The following is a 15,659-nucleotide window of genomic DNA, read 5'->3' on the forward strand; positions in this document are numbered from 1 at the left end:
TTTAATATGAAAATTACATAAAAGACTGGATTGTAAACCTATCTTTCCTCTAGTCCAAACATCATTCCAAGGGTGATATTATTTATTCCAATTTCATTAGCCTGTAGATTCTACCTTTTCTGGGCATGAAAATAGATCTATCTCCTAAGTAGGAAAACACAAAAGATGCCCATATTCATATGTTAGGGGCTTGGGATCAGCTGAATCTCACTGCTGGTTTTCAAGTTCTGTTATATCTTCGTAGTCCTTGAGTTTTGCCTTGGCCATTCCATTTGCTGAGACTGGGTGTCAGCTGCTGTATGAAACTTCTGGTTTCAATTATTTCTTCTCTGCATCATTTCTTCCTGCTGATGAACGCCCTAGACCTATTTCTTTTTTTAAATTGAATTTATTGGCTTGACACTAGTTAACAAAATTATACAGTTTGCAGGTGCACAATTCTACAGCACATCACCTACTGCATTGTGTGTTCACCACCCAAGTCAAGTCTCCATCCATCACGTCCATCACTACTTGTCCCCTCTATACCCTTCTCTATTTTCCCCCACCCCTTCTCCCTGTCAATCACCACACTGCTGTCTGTGTCCATGAGTTCTTTCTCTCTCTCTCTTTTTCTTTTGAGTTCAAGTCCTCCACCCTCTCTCTTCAGCCCTGACAGTATATACCTGTTTCTTACAAGATATCCACCTAATACCAATTCCCTGGCTTTCTTATTTTCCTCCTATTACCTTCTGTTAATCTCTCCTGATGTCCTGTTTACCTCCCAAATGCCTTCTCCTGGCATACTCCTGTGTCTTCTTGTCTCTTCTGGAATATTTGTCTGAAATTCTTGTATTTATGCTGCCAGAACTTGCCAAGATAGCCAGGTCCAGTTTTGTTTATTTCTACAAATACCAGAACATCTACTATATTATCTCTAATTGTGATTACCTCTAATCACAACAACCCTTTGTGAGAAACTTTTAAAAACACATAATTGCTTAGTTGTATAAACCAAAATTGGAAAATATTCGGTAGCTGACATAAAGTCATATAAAAAATGACTTGAACTATGATTTAAATCCAGAAGGTACTGGGTACTCCAAATCAACACTCTCCTTATTCCCTTTCCCCCATAGCTTATTCAACCCTATTCTGGTTCATCTGCCAACACAATTTGAATGATGCTAAATAATCATTATTTTGTAATTATTTGTATTATTTGGTAGTAATGGGTACCACTAAACATTGTTAAGCAGAGAAGTTTTAAGATAAAAACTGTGTTCTAGGAAGATTAATTCAAAGTAGATTGAGGGGGGAGGAGAGGCTGAGTGTAGCAGGATATTATAAAAGTCCAGATTGGGGTAAACACAGTGCTGACACAAAGCCAGGAAGTATTAGGGAGTCAAAATTATAAAATAACTAATGTCAAATGTTGGTGCAAGAAGATAAGGAATGCCAATAGTAATTATACGGTATCCCTAAATGATTCTTCCCAAATTATTATATTGTTGAAACCTATTAAAATATGCTGAGGTTTTAAAAAAATTTAATACATAATACAATGAAATATCTTTTCAAATTACATAAGGTACAGGGAATGAATCTTTGGTAAGTGAATTAAACAGTTCAAAGTATCACTGAATAATTAAAGATTCCAGGTAAGCATTTATTGACTTTCTCGGTTGCCTTGCAGAATGCACTCTATGGTAGCCTAATTAGTTGAATACAAGACTCTATGGTGGTGAATTGTTGCCATGCATGTTTAATTCTTTATATTTTTGCACAAATGGTTCTGGCTATTTTGAGCACCCTTGACAACCCTTTATTACATTGGCTACCTTATTTTATTGCAAGGGACAGCTCAAATGCCAGGTTATCTAATGAAATCCTCCCTGAACATCCCGTAAGTAAATACTTTGGTGATTTCATTGTTTATAGGGCATTGGCTTATGTTTTGTAGGGGAGGAAAATTATTTTTTCCTCTATCATTATGAGTTTATAGCTGAGACCTCCATAATAAAAGACAGATTAACAAAAGCAAAACAAACAGAAGCCTGTTAACATATACACCTCATACATACATGGGAAACACCAAGAGAAAAATGACTAAATCAAAGAAGTGGCTTTAGAATTCAGGATTAAGTACCATCTTAATAGGGAAAAGGACAAAGAGCTGTAGGTCTCTTAGGGGAGAGTAAATAATTTTTAAGAAAGATGAATGGGATCTTAGAAGAATAGGTGGAAAGTATTATAGTTTGTGACAAAGTTTTTCTGAGTGTAATATTGACTTTTTGTCTCTTGTTCTGCCATAAGAGTCAATCTTCCCTGACTGATGAAACTCCCATCTGAGTTCTGAGTTCCTCTTGGAGGATCTGCCTTTAGGCAGATAAGCGTTCAGAAAAAGCCTCTCCCTGCATCTGCTGTTTTCCAAGAACCTACAGCTCAAAACAATCAACATGTGAAACCAACATATTTTTGGATGGACCGTCCCAAACTCCTACCATCGTATTTTGGAGTGGCATATACTGCCACTCTTCAATTTCCATTATTGCCCTTGCCTGGCTATGTTTTACACACTACATGTCTTCCCAAGAGTTTCAGTGATCTTTCAGGACATGGAAGAAGCTTTAGTCATCTTTATTTTTCACTTTGATTACCACCCATAAGCCTGGGGTTGCAAATTTGTAAGGATAGTAGGTAGAAGAAAAATAGAAGTGAAAGAGAATAACATTTTGAACCTTCTGCATACTGAATATTCTTCTAAGTCACAAGTAAATAGTGACTAGATTTTCTCCCTTAATGTTTTGTGTGGATGACATAGTTTGTATTTGAATACCTTTATCTGTTGCATATTTCAAAAGTCCTTCAAATTCCTAATTGCTTACATCTGTCTAGATCTACTAACTTAAGTAACTAACCTGGTTTATGGGGGCAATTTAGTTAGTAACCCTTGCTATGATTTTAAACCCTCTTTACTAGTCCAGCCTTAGATGGAGAAATTGAGGTTCATAGAGAGTAAGTAATTTTCCTAATATGGCTTTATTAATCTATCAAGTAGAGTAAACTTTTTAAAATAAAATCACTAATTTTAGGAACCATTAACCAAAAGTTGAAGATTAAGTGGAGAAATGGAAGCTACTACCATAATAAATTTTATTCTGGCTGGATGACATACACAGTTACCTTTGAGCTATCAGCTACAACTGTTACCACCTGGCTGTAGGAAACCATAACCAGTATCAAGATATGGGGACATGGCTTAGTATGTACTTAAACTTTATGGAAAAATGATTAAGAGTGGTTCCATAAAGGGAGTCTACACACTGCAGGTGGTTTATCAGCAGTCCCTGCTTCCTAACATCCTACCTAAGGTGTGAACAGCATCAGCTGCAGCAGCAACAGTCAGGCGTTCGTGGACAAAGCAGGTTACTCTGGGGCACAACGGCAGAACTGAAATATGGAAAGGGGTATCATTTAAAAGCAGCTCACTTGTGTCTTCATCTCAAGAAGATGAGCGGACACCCAGAATCTGTAGCTTATCCCACAGCATTTATTTGAACTTGGAAACACCATGGGCACCAGGCCCCTCCAGGGAAGGACCCAGTTTTGCCCTTCTCACAGGCAGGATACCAACATTGAAGCTGTAGTTGTACTGTCACAGCAACTGCATATAAGCTCAGGGACGATGCTGGGAATGAAAGCTCTCACTTTCCTTCAGACTGAAAGCCAAAGGGAGAGAAAAAAGGAAATGCAAGCTGTTGTTGTTGGGTTTTTTTTAAGGCTTAATGTCAACCAAAGCTAACCTAAATGCAAAGTCTCAGGTGAAAGGTAAATACATCTATAACCACATATTGGTAATCAGGGTCTCTGACTATATGTGGCAAAGTGTGGTAAATGTTTATTTTTAAAACTCTTCATAGTTAACGAAGGTAACATTTGTTACATTTTTAAGGATGAAAGTATTCCTATTTAAGAAAATAAGCCATTGTTCATGAATGGTAATGATAAAAAGCCATTTGGGATAGTAGTTGAGGCCTCTGGAAATAGTTAAGCTAGAGCTAAAATAATGATCCATAAATGTTTTAGTATTAAAAATAAATAGTAGTTTGGAGATAGGTCAGAGTCATGCGAAACCTGAGAAGGGCGAGGGAATTAATTGCAGAGAAGTCCCAGGCCATGGGTGTAGTAGTTTGAAAACACGGTGTCTCCCCTGACCAGATGGCTCAGCTGGTGGGACATCATCCTGAAAAACAAAGGGTTGCTGTTTGATTCGGGTGAAGCACATACCTGGGATGCATGTTCAGTCAGTGGGCAGCCAATTGATGTTTCTCTCCTTTTTCCCTCCTGTCTCCTCTCTCTAAAATATAAATAAGTAAAATCTTATAAAAACAAACAAACAAAAAGCAAGGTGTCTAAGACTATGATGCTATTAGCATACTTGTGTTATAAATCTCATCTCTCCAAAACCTTCAGTAAACATAGTGCTTTCACACAAATGTCATGTGAGAAGGACGTGTTTGTGGAGGAGGCTTAAATGCTACATTTCTAGTGATATATTTAAAAATGGAAGCATCATGTACTGGACAGCAATATGATCCATAATCTAAAATGATTAAGCAGGAATAGCAGATCAAAGAGGGAGGATCACACGCTGGCTGGTGTGAATTGATTAATTGAAGCATTGTCCCAAGTACCAAAAAATCTTGGGTTTGATTCCAGGTCAGGGCACGTAAATAGGTTGTGGGTTCAGTCCCCAGTTGGGGTAGTTACGGGACACAACCAATCAATGTTTCTGTCTCACATCATTTCTCTGTCTCCTCCTAACCCCCAATCCTCTCTATCTAAAATTAATAAATGTATCATTGGGTAAGGACTAAAAAAAAGACAAAAGTCTTGCCTTGGGAATTAACAGAAAAAATCAAAAAGTCATTGAAATCCTACAATGGGAGGTAATATTTTAATCTATATTATCTAGAAACACAGTGAATCTGTATAGTAAAGGAAAAAAGGAAAACAAAATTATTTCTTCTGAAACATTTTTTTGAGAGACATTAGTGGATAAACTATGTTCGGATGAGAATAAGATCCAGATTTCTTATTTACTTACTTTCTAAAGGATATCAACACACATTAATTTATTTATTTCAATAAATTTTCTGAGATTTTCAGTTAGGGTTCTTAATTAAATTGGAGTACAAAGTGAACGATTATAAGTCAATTGAAATAAGACAAACTATTATTCCAAATTTGAAAATGTTTTGCTGTAATCAGCAAAAAGATATATCAACAAATTAATTGACACTCTTAATCAGAATTTAAAATGAACTTTGAAGTGAGAGAGGTCAAAATATAGACGAACAGACTAAAATACTGACCTCGAAATCCATCAATACATAAAAATAGAAAGAGTTTTTATCTCATCTGCTTCTTTTAATAACGAGGATCAGATCAAGCAAATGGCTTCCTTCGCTCTTCGGCTCCTTAAATCAGGCACTTCAAAGAATTAAGTCTCTGCTCACATCATTAAGTGATACAAGAGAATCTAAGTGGGCTTCAGCTTCAGAGACAGAGTGTCCCTTCGTCCTTGATCAGCTGGTGAGTTGTGAAACTATTTGTCTATGTCAGATCTGCACATCTCAGCACCTGCATTCCGGAGTCCCTGCTTGGTCCATGTTTCTGGGCTGAAGGGATGCTCTTCAGAGTATCGACTACTGTGAGCTTGTCAAGTTTGCCCTTTTGACAAGGTAAAAGAGGTCATTATATCCACCAGTGGGATCCATAAAACAATTCTTAAGGAAGTTTGAGCCAATATTTTTACAGTTGCACATCAGTGATATTGTGAACACAGAGAAACATTGTAAACAGTGCAGAATTTCAAAAATAATGTTTTTGAAATATAGATATCAATAATGTTTGTCTTTTTAGTTGCCCATAGCTCTATGTTGGTAACACAAGATAATGCATTTTACTAATTTATATGAAAATAACAAAAATAATTACTGCGTCTTAAATGAAGTTCTCAAGAGATATTCAGCTGATAAATAGTAGATATTAACAAAATGACTATTCACTGATTAACTCCTAAAACATTTAAGAAATGTAAGCAGAGCAAGAAAAGATATCTTTTTTAGAATCATTCTCAAAATGTTTAAAATTAATTTTTCTCAGTAATTATTGGAAAATATTTAGTCTTTTAAATAAAGAATTGAATCACTGGCCTTGACTCTGACTAAGAGATTCATAGTATAATGAGGGAAAGCAAAAGAGATAGAGCAAAATTAAAATCATTTTAGAATTCATTTTTAAATTATTAAAGATATTTTGTTCTCCCTGATGTCTCAACAGTCAAAAGAACATTTTAATTATCTTTTGTAATAAATGAAGACCTGTGCCACTGAAGTGAATTTAATCAATTTGGTCTGTTAAAATATTTTACCATGATTTCAAGTGCCTTGCAGAATGCCAACATTTTTTAAATATACATATTTTAATAATATACACAATATTTTCCAATATACCACTGGAGTCTTTACAAGTTTCAGTGTTTCCTAAACCCATTTTACCTGATATTGTTGCACGGAGACTTCACATTTTTCAAAGCACAGCTGTAGTGTCATCAGTATTCTACAAAACTTGTGAAAAGTAACCAGGGCACCCACACCAATTTTTTTTTAACCCAACAGGTTTGTAAATCTCTAGGGCACTTGGATTTGCCATGAAATACTGTAACAATGAGCACTCCTAAAGTAATTCAGTTGAATATCCAAGAGAAATGTTCTTTCCTGCAGTATTTTGGGAAGACCTGATGGACTGTAATTTACTGGCATTTATGTGGAAGGAAAAGAAAGAACTTATAATATGTTTGCCGAATTGATCTTAAACAGTGGAAAAGCCTTCAAGATAAGTCTCAGATGAATAAGTATGATAACCCTTTCCAAGGTATTCTTAAGAACATGATACTGTATCTTCTTTTTTCTTTCTCTTCCTCCTGCTCCTTCTCCTAAGCCCCTCATTTTACTGCTGTTATCCTTTTTCTCCTCCTGCCCTACTTTTGGTATGCACCACTACCCTCATGCTATCAAAGTATTGACTGTAAACATTGTGTGTTCATATCGAAATTCAAATTGGCCCCACTTCCTGAAGGACAGATCATAATTTTTAAAATATATATTTTAAATTGGTTTTTAGAAAGAAAGGAAAGGAGGGAGAAAGAGAGGGAGAGAAACATCAATGTATAGTTGCCTCTTGCTCACCCCCTACTGGGGACCTGGCTCACAATCCAGTCACGTGCCCTGACTGGGAATCAAACCAGCAACCTTTTGGTTCACAAGCCCCCACTTAATCCACTGAGCCACACCAGCCAGGGCAGGACAGATCATAATTAATCTAGAAGATCACACAAGAAAATTTTAAACTCAAGTCCCTGATCTCTTACCTTCTGAAATCATAACAGGCCACCTCATAAAATTCATGTGAATAACAACATACTTGATTAAAGAGAGTGTGTAATTATGAAGTAAATACATCTTTAAAAGTGACCTTTTTTTCTTTACAAAATTATCAAGGTCTTGAAAGACAAAGAAAGACAAAAGTATTCCACATTGTAGATGTCTAATGTGTATGACACTAAATGCAGCATCTTAGACTGGACTCTGGACCAATAAATATATATATTTATGCATATATACATACATACTTAAATATTCTAAGTGATATGATTGAGCCAACTAGTAAAATTTGAATATATATTGTAGATTAGATGGTAAGATTAGATGATAATTATTCAATCAATGTTAATTTCCTAATTTTTTATTTGTCTTTTTGTTATATAAGGGATACAAAAGAATGCTCTTATTCCTTAAAAAATAAACACTAAATTATTTAGGAGGTAAAGGGGAATCATTTTCAACTTAGTTTCAAATGGTTCAGGGCAGGGCAAATGATAGGTAAATAGATAGATAGATAAAAAATAATGATATTTTTCTTCAAAAATAGACCTCTGTTTCTGAAAGGACATGCATTGCAGAGGCTGGAGAGAGACTCTCCCTTCTATCTAAGTAGCGCACACTCCTGGAAGTGCACAGGAGGTTTCCACAATGGCATCCTTAATCAGCGAACAGCATTTGTAGAAACTGATCAGGATCCAGAGTAACTTCGAGCTCATACAAAAAGGGAACTATGAAATTCATCTTTTAATCTTTAGTACACCACGGTGGGAATGCAACTTGGTGTAAGCACTATGGAAAACAGTGTGGAGGTGCCTAAAAAAGTTAAAAATGGAACTGCCTTATAACCCAATAATTCCACTTCTGGGTGTATATCCAAAGAAACACAAAACAGTAATTTGAAAGGATGTATGAACCTCCATCTCCACTGCAACATTATTTACAATAGCAAAAATATGGAACCAACCCAAATTTCCATCAATAGACAAATGGATAAAAAATGAAGCAGTACAAATATACAATGGAATATTACTTGGCCATAAAAAATGAAACCTTACCATTTGTGACAGCCTGGATGGACATAGAGGGTATTATGCTAAATGAAATAAGCCAGAGGGGGAAAGATAAATACCATATAATCTCACTTACACGTGGAATTTACAGAACAAAATAAATGAACAAACAAAATAGAAGGACACAGATACAGAGAACAAATTGATGAAGGTCAGAAGGAAGGAGTTTTGGAGGATGAGGTAAAAAAAAAGGTGATGGGATTAAAAGTACTAATTGATACTAACAAAATAAACATTAGAATATAAAATAAAGCATAAGAAATGTAGATAACAATACTGTAATAAGTATCTACAGTGCCAGGTGGGCACATGAATTATCAGAGGGATCATTTTGTAACCTATATGTCTGTCTGTCTACCTGCTAGGATGTACACCTGAAACTAATACAAAAAAGTGTTGAATACAAACTGTAATAAAAAAATAATTAAAAAATGCCCCCCCTTTACCTGAGGTATAGATTGACTTAATTGGAGGGCTTCACAGATAATGTTCTAGAATAAGGGGTTGAAAAAGATGATTAACTGATTTGGACCTGCATCTCAGAAAGGAGAACTTTATGCTATCATTGGATTGCTAAAAAGCACAATAATACTTTATGATATACATTTGTAAATCAATGAAAGAAGTTGTAGGATATCTGACCCGGAATTTTATGGAAATAGAATCAGGCAGAGAACAATTGCAAAATATATATATATTTTAAACATACCTTAGCATTAAGTTCTTACTATCTGACTCATAATGTAGACAGATCTTGGAGCTACAGAAAAGACAGACAGCTCAAAAATTAAAAATAAATGAATAAATATTTCCAAGCTTTGCTCTAGTCTGCTCTCCAGTAGCCTGTAGTTGAGAAGAGGAAAAAAACTTTCCACATTTGGCCAAGTTAGGTAGTGGGCAATCCACCACATATGGTTCACTGCCAGACTGAGTGAAATAGACAAGGTATACTCAGTGAACTCAGAAAAAGAGAATGTAATTATGGACTTTGCTTGCGTAAATCAGGGGATTTTTCTGGGATTAGTAAATTTGTATTAAATAACTTTCCTAAAAGAAAGCAACTTTGGAAATTTGTCTCATATGCAGAATCCAGCATTATAGAAACCACGTATTGATGGCGGTGAGATAGGTGGGAGTAGAGTTAACTACCCCCTGCACCTGGGTGAAACACCTACCCATTCTACTGAGAAACAAAGCAAACAGCCAAAAGCAGCCCGGAGTTTAGGAAGATAGGAGACCAAAAAGTACAGAGGACACTGAGAAAACAGAAGGTAAGGGGATTACTTCAGGACAAAAAGGTCCCTGGGACCAGCGCAGGGACTGGGGCGGCTGTAGCCCTAGGCCCGCCCCTGCCCAGCCTGCCGCAGGACTCCTGGGAGAGACCTGGGTTAATGGCCCCTTCCCCTGCCAAACAAGGCCCGAGCAACAATGTGAGAGATGTGGTTGCCTGAAGTCGCAGGGAGGGGAACAAGAATGAAGTGGAAAACCCAGGGAGACCACGGGGCGCTGGCTGAGGAGAGTTGAAAGTTGGGCTGAGTGTGATCCTGACCCTGACACCCCTGGACCTACCTGGAGAGGTGGGCTGTGTGAGAGGACAGGCACTTCCTTGTATGGAGGGAGTCACAGGAGTGAGCAGGAGGAATTTTCCAAAAAGAAAAAGACCCTCTGGGGCACTCTGGGAAATTACCCTGCAGCAACAGCTCCATCTCCTCTCCACTCCGCCATCCGTTGGGGGACTGTGCGCACCTCATCTCGGAGGGAGCTGAGACTTCAGGCACCACTTGGGGGAGGGTGCCCAGTGACTAGGAGTGTGCCCAACAACCAGGGAGTGTGCCCATTCACCGGGGGTGCCTGCACCTCATTTCAGAGGGAGCTGAGACTACGGGCACCACCCGGGGCAGGGAGCCCAGTGAACGGGAGTGTGCCCAGCGACTGGGAAGTGTCTGCATCTCATCTCGGAGGGAACTGAGACCACAGGCACCAGGGAGAGTGCAAATCATGGAAGGCTCTGCACGCACACCCATAGCCCGGAGAAGGACTAGCATAAAAAAAAGAGTGGGTAGAAGCTGGGACCACCAGGATTCCTCCTGAAAGACGAAACCCACCAATAAAGGAAACACAAATAGATAAGAAGAGAAGAAGGTGAAGGAGGGAGTGGAGGTCATGATAACTCAACCCAGGACCTATCTGGAAAAACAACTAAATAGTGAAGAAATGACTAAGAACAAAAAACTGGGAGAACTAAGATGGCGGCATAGGTACACACACTGCGCCTCCTCCCTCAACCAGAACTGACAGAGAATTGAACGGCAAGGGGGTTCGACACCAAGGAAATAAAATATAAACATTCATCCAGACCAGTAGGAGGGGTGGAGACAGGCACCAGGGTGGAGAAGACTCGCGTGGCTCTGGCGGGACCAAGACTGGCAGAGTATGGGACGAACGGGGTAGGCAGTCCTAGCACCAGCAGACCCTGCGGCCCCACATTCATGCAGATAAACCAAGAGGGCTGGACTCAGAGTGGTGGAGAACGGGGCAGGCGGAGCAGCGGGTAGCACCCCGCGGCCCCAAATTCGCTCATAGATAAACTGGACAAAGCGGGGAGCTAAGCAGACCACGCAACCCAGGGCTCCAGCTTGGGGAAATAAAGCCTCAAACCTCTGATTGAAAACGCACATGGGGGTTGGGGCAGCAGCAGGAGAGACTACCAGCCTCACAGGATAGGTCATTGGGGAGACCCACAGGGGCCTAGAGTGTGCACAGGCCCACCCACTCGGGAACCAGCACCAGATGGGCCCAGTTTGATTGTGGGTATCTGAGTGAGAGATTGAAATCCAGAGGAGAGTGAGGCGGGCAGGATTGCTCCCTCTTGGCCCCTCCCCCACATACAGCATTACAGTGCAGAGACCAGCCTTACCCCGCCCCGGGGAACACCTAAGGCTCCGCCCCTTAAAGTAACAGACGCGCCAAGACAAAAAAAAAAAAAATGGCCCAAATGACAGAACACTTCAAAGCTCCAGAAAAAATACAACTAAGTGACGAAGAGAGAGCCAACTTATCGGATGCACAGTTCAAAACGCTGGTTATCAACATGCTCACAGAATTGGTTGAATCTGTTCGAAAACCAGATGAAAAAATGAAGCCTATGCTAAGAGAAATAAAGGAAAATGTACAGGGAACCAGTAGTGATGCGAAGGAAACTGGGACTCAAATCAATGGTGTAGACCAGAAGGAAGAAAGAAACATCCAACCAGAAAAGAACGAAGAAACAAGAACTCAGAAAAATGAGGAGAGGCTTAGGAACCTCCAGGACATCTTGAAATGTTCCAACATCCGAATTATAGGGGTGCCAGAAGGAGCACAGGAAGAACAAAAAATTGAAAACTTATTTGAACAAATAATGAAGGAGAACTTCCCTAATCTGGCAAAGGAAATAGACTTCCGGGAAGTCCAGGAAGCTCAGAGAGTCCCAAAGAAGCTGGACCCAAGGAGGAACACACCAAGGCACATCATAATTACATTACCCAAGCTTAAAAATAAGGAGAGAATCTTAGAAGCAGCAAGAGAAAAGGACACAGTTACCTACAAAGGGGTTCCCATAAGACTGTCAGCTGATTTCCCCAAAGAGACCTTACAGGCAAGAAGGGACTGGCAAGAAATATTCCAAGACATGGAAGGCAAGGACCTACATCCAAGATTACTGTATCCAGCAAAGCTATCATTTAGAATGGAAGGGCAGAGAAAGTGCTTCTCAGATAAGGTCAAGTTAAAGGAGTTCATCATCACCAAGCCCTTATTATATGAAATGTTAAAGGGATTTATCTAAGAAAAAGAAGATGAAAAATAGGAACAGTAAAAATGACAGCAAACTCACAGTTATTAATGACCACACCTAAAACAAAAACAAGAGCAAAGTAGGCAAACAACCAGAACAGGAACAGAACCATAGAGATGGAGATCACATGGAGGGGTGTCAATAGGGGAGTGGGAGGGGGAGAGGGGGGGAAAGGTACAGAGAATAAGTAGCACAGATGATAGGTGGAAAATAGACAGGGGGAGGGTAAAAATAGTGTAGGAAATGTAGAAGCCAAAGAACTTATAAGTATGACCCATGGACATGAACTATAGGGGGGGAATGTGGGAGGGAGGGGTGAGCAGGATGGAGTGGAGTGTGGGGGGGAATGTGACAACTGTAATAGCATAATCAATAAATATATTTAAAATAAATAAATAAACAAATAAATAAATAAAGTCTTAAAAAGAAACTGAACAAGAGCAAGAGAAAAGCCTCAAACCCTTGTACACATGAAAGGACCAGCTCCAACACAACCTGCCCATACCTGCACAAAAAAAGACAAGAGGTTGGGGACAGAATGACCCTCAGATAAACAGCAGGCAGGAAAGACCCACCAAAGAAAGACCCAACAAGAACCAAAAACTAAAGACATACACAGAGCCAACATAAGCCACAGCCCAAGATCAGTAAGATCAGGAGATCAAGGAGACTGTACACTAAATCTCACAGGTATTCTACCACAGAAGTTTATACCAAAAACTCAGGGGATCAGAACAGAGCACTTAAGAAGCAGAGGCTAACAGGAAGAGTCTCACAAACAATGGGAACACAAAGAAAAAATCCCTAAATGAAAGGAAAGGGGGAAGTATCAGAAACAATGCTAAATGAAAAAGAGGCAAGTCAACTATTAGATACTGAGTTCAAGGAATTGGTAATGAGGAAGCTTAATGAGCTCACAGAGAATTACCAAAAACTACAGGGAAACTACAATGAGCATACTGCAAACTATATCAACATGAAAAAGGAAATAGAAACTATCAACAAGGGCCAAGAGGAGATGAAGAATACAATTTCTGAACTGAATAACAGTAGAAGGAATCAAAAGCAGGCTCAATGAAGCAGAGGACCAGATCAGCGTAATGGAAGACAAGGTAGAAAAAAACACCCAGAATGAGCAGGAAAAGGAAAAGAGGGTCAGAAAGAATGAAGAGGGGTTAAGGGAAATGCAGGACAACATGAAATATAATAATATCCATATGATAGGGATACCAGATGCAGAAGAGGAAGAGCAAGGGATAGAAAACCTGTTTGAAAAGTAAAGATAGAAAACTTCCCTAATTTGATAAGAGAAAATGTCACATGAATCCAGGAATGACAGAGAGTCCCAATCAAGAGGAACCCAAAGAGGCCCAATGCAAGACACATCATAATTAAAATGGCAAAATTCCAGGACAAAGAAAGAATCTTAAAGGCAGCAAGGGAAAAAAAGGAAGTAACATAGAAGGGAGCTACAATAAGGTTAGCAACTGATTTCTCAATGGAAACTCTCCAAGCCAGAAGGGAATGGCAAAAAATATTCCAGGTAATGAGAACCAGAGGCCTACAACCAAGACTACTTTACCCAGCAAGGCTCTCAATCACGATAGAAGGCTAAATAAGGAGTTTCCCAGACAAAAGAAGTCTAAAAGAATATACCTCCACCAAACCAGCTCTGCAAGAGATGCTAAAGGGGCTGCTGTAAGGAAAGAAAGGAAAAAAAGAGAAAGAGGGAAGAACACAGGTACAATGATCGGCAATTAATAAATACCTATCAATAATAACCTTAAATGTAAATGGATTAAATGCCCCAATCAAAAGACATAGAAGAGCTAAATGTATAAGAAAGCATGACCCACACATATGGTGCCTACAAGAGACCCACCTCAGGACAGAAGACCTCCACAGACTGTAAGTGAAGGGCTGGAAACAAATTTTCCAAGCAAACAGACAGGAAAAAAAAGCAGGGGTAGCAATACTCATATCAGACAAAATAGATTTCAAAAGAAGGGCCATAAAGAGACACCCAGAAGGTCACTTCATAATACTCAAAGGGAGAATCCACCAAGAAGACATAAACATTGTAAATATATATGCTCCCAACATAGGAGCACCCAAATACATAAAGAAAATCTTGGAGGACTTCGAGAAAGATATTGACAGCAACAAATTATAGTAGCGGATTTTAATACCCCACTGTCAAAGATGGACAGATCTTCCAAACAAAATATCAACAAAGATACTGTGGCATTGAACAAGGCCTTGGATGAAATGGAGTAACTGATATATATAGAGCCTTTCATCCCAAAGAAGCAAAATACACATTCCTTTGTAATGCACATGGAACATTTTCAAAGATAGACCACAGGGTAGGACACAAAACAAGCCTCAACAAATTCAAGAAAATTGAAATCATATCAAGCATTTTCTCTGACCATAAGGGACTGAAACTAGAAACAAATCTCAAGGAAAAAACCCCAAAACACTCAAAAACATGGAGACTGAATAACATGCTATGAAACAATGAATGGGTGAAAAATGAGATTAGGGAAGAAATCAGAACGTTTCTGGAACAAATGAAAATGAACTCACAACAATCCAAAACCTATGGGACACAGCAAAGGCAGTCCTGAAAGGGAAGTTTATAGTGATACAGGCCTACCTAAAAAGAATAGAAACATCTCAAATAAACAATTTAACCCTACACCTACAAGAACTCGAGGAACAACAACACAGACAGCCCAGAGCAAGTACAAGAAAGGAAATAACCAAGATCAGAGCAGAATTAAATGACATAGAGACTAAAAGCACAATTGTAAGGATCAATGAAACCAGGAGCTGGTTCTTTGAAAAGATAAACAAAATTGACAAGCTCTTAAGCAGGCTCATCAAGAAAAAAAGAGAGAGGACCCAAATAAACACAATCAGAAATGAAAGAGGAGAGATTACAACAGTTACCACCAACATACAAAGGATTATAAGAAATTACTACGAAGAACTGTATGCCAAGGAAAGTGAAAACCTAGATGCAATGGACAAATTTCTAGAAAAGTATAATCTTCCAAAACTCAATGAAGAAGAAGCAGAAAGCCTGAACATACCAGTAACGCCTGATGAAATTGAAACAGGTATCAAAAAGCTTCCGACACACAAAAGCCCTAGCCCAGAAGGTTTCCCAGGGTAATTCTACAGAGCAATTAAGGGGGAGGTAACCCCCATCCTCCACAGATTATTTCAATAAATTCAAAAAGATGGAAGACTCCCAAACTCGTTTTATGAAACAAAAATCATCCTAATCCCCAAACCAGATGAAGACATAACAAAGAA

Source organism: Desmodus rotundus, chromosome 11 (assembly GCF_022682495.2).
Source record: "Desmodus rotundus isolate HL8 chromosome 11, HLdesRot8A.1, whole genome shotgun sequence".
NCBI lineage: Eukaryota > Metazoa > Chordata > Mammalia > Chiroptera > Phyllostomidae > Desmodus > Desmodus rotundus.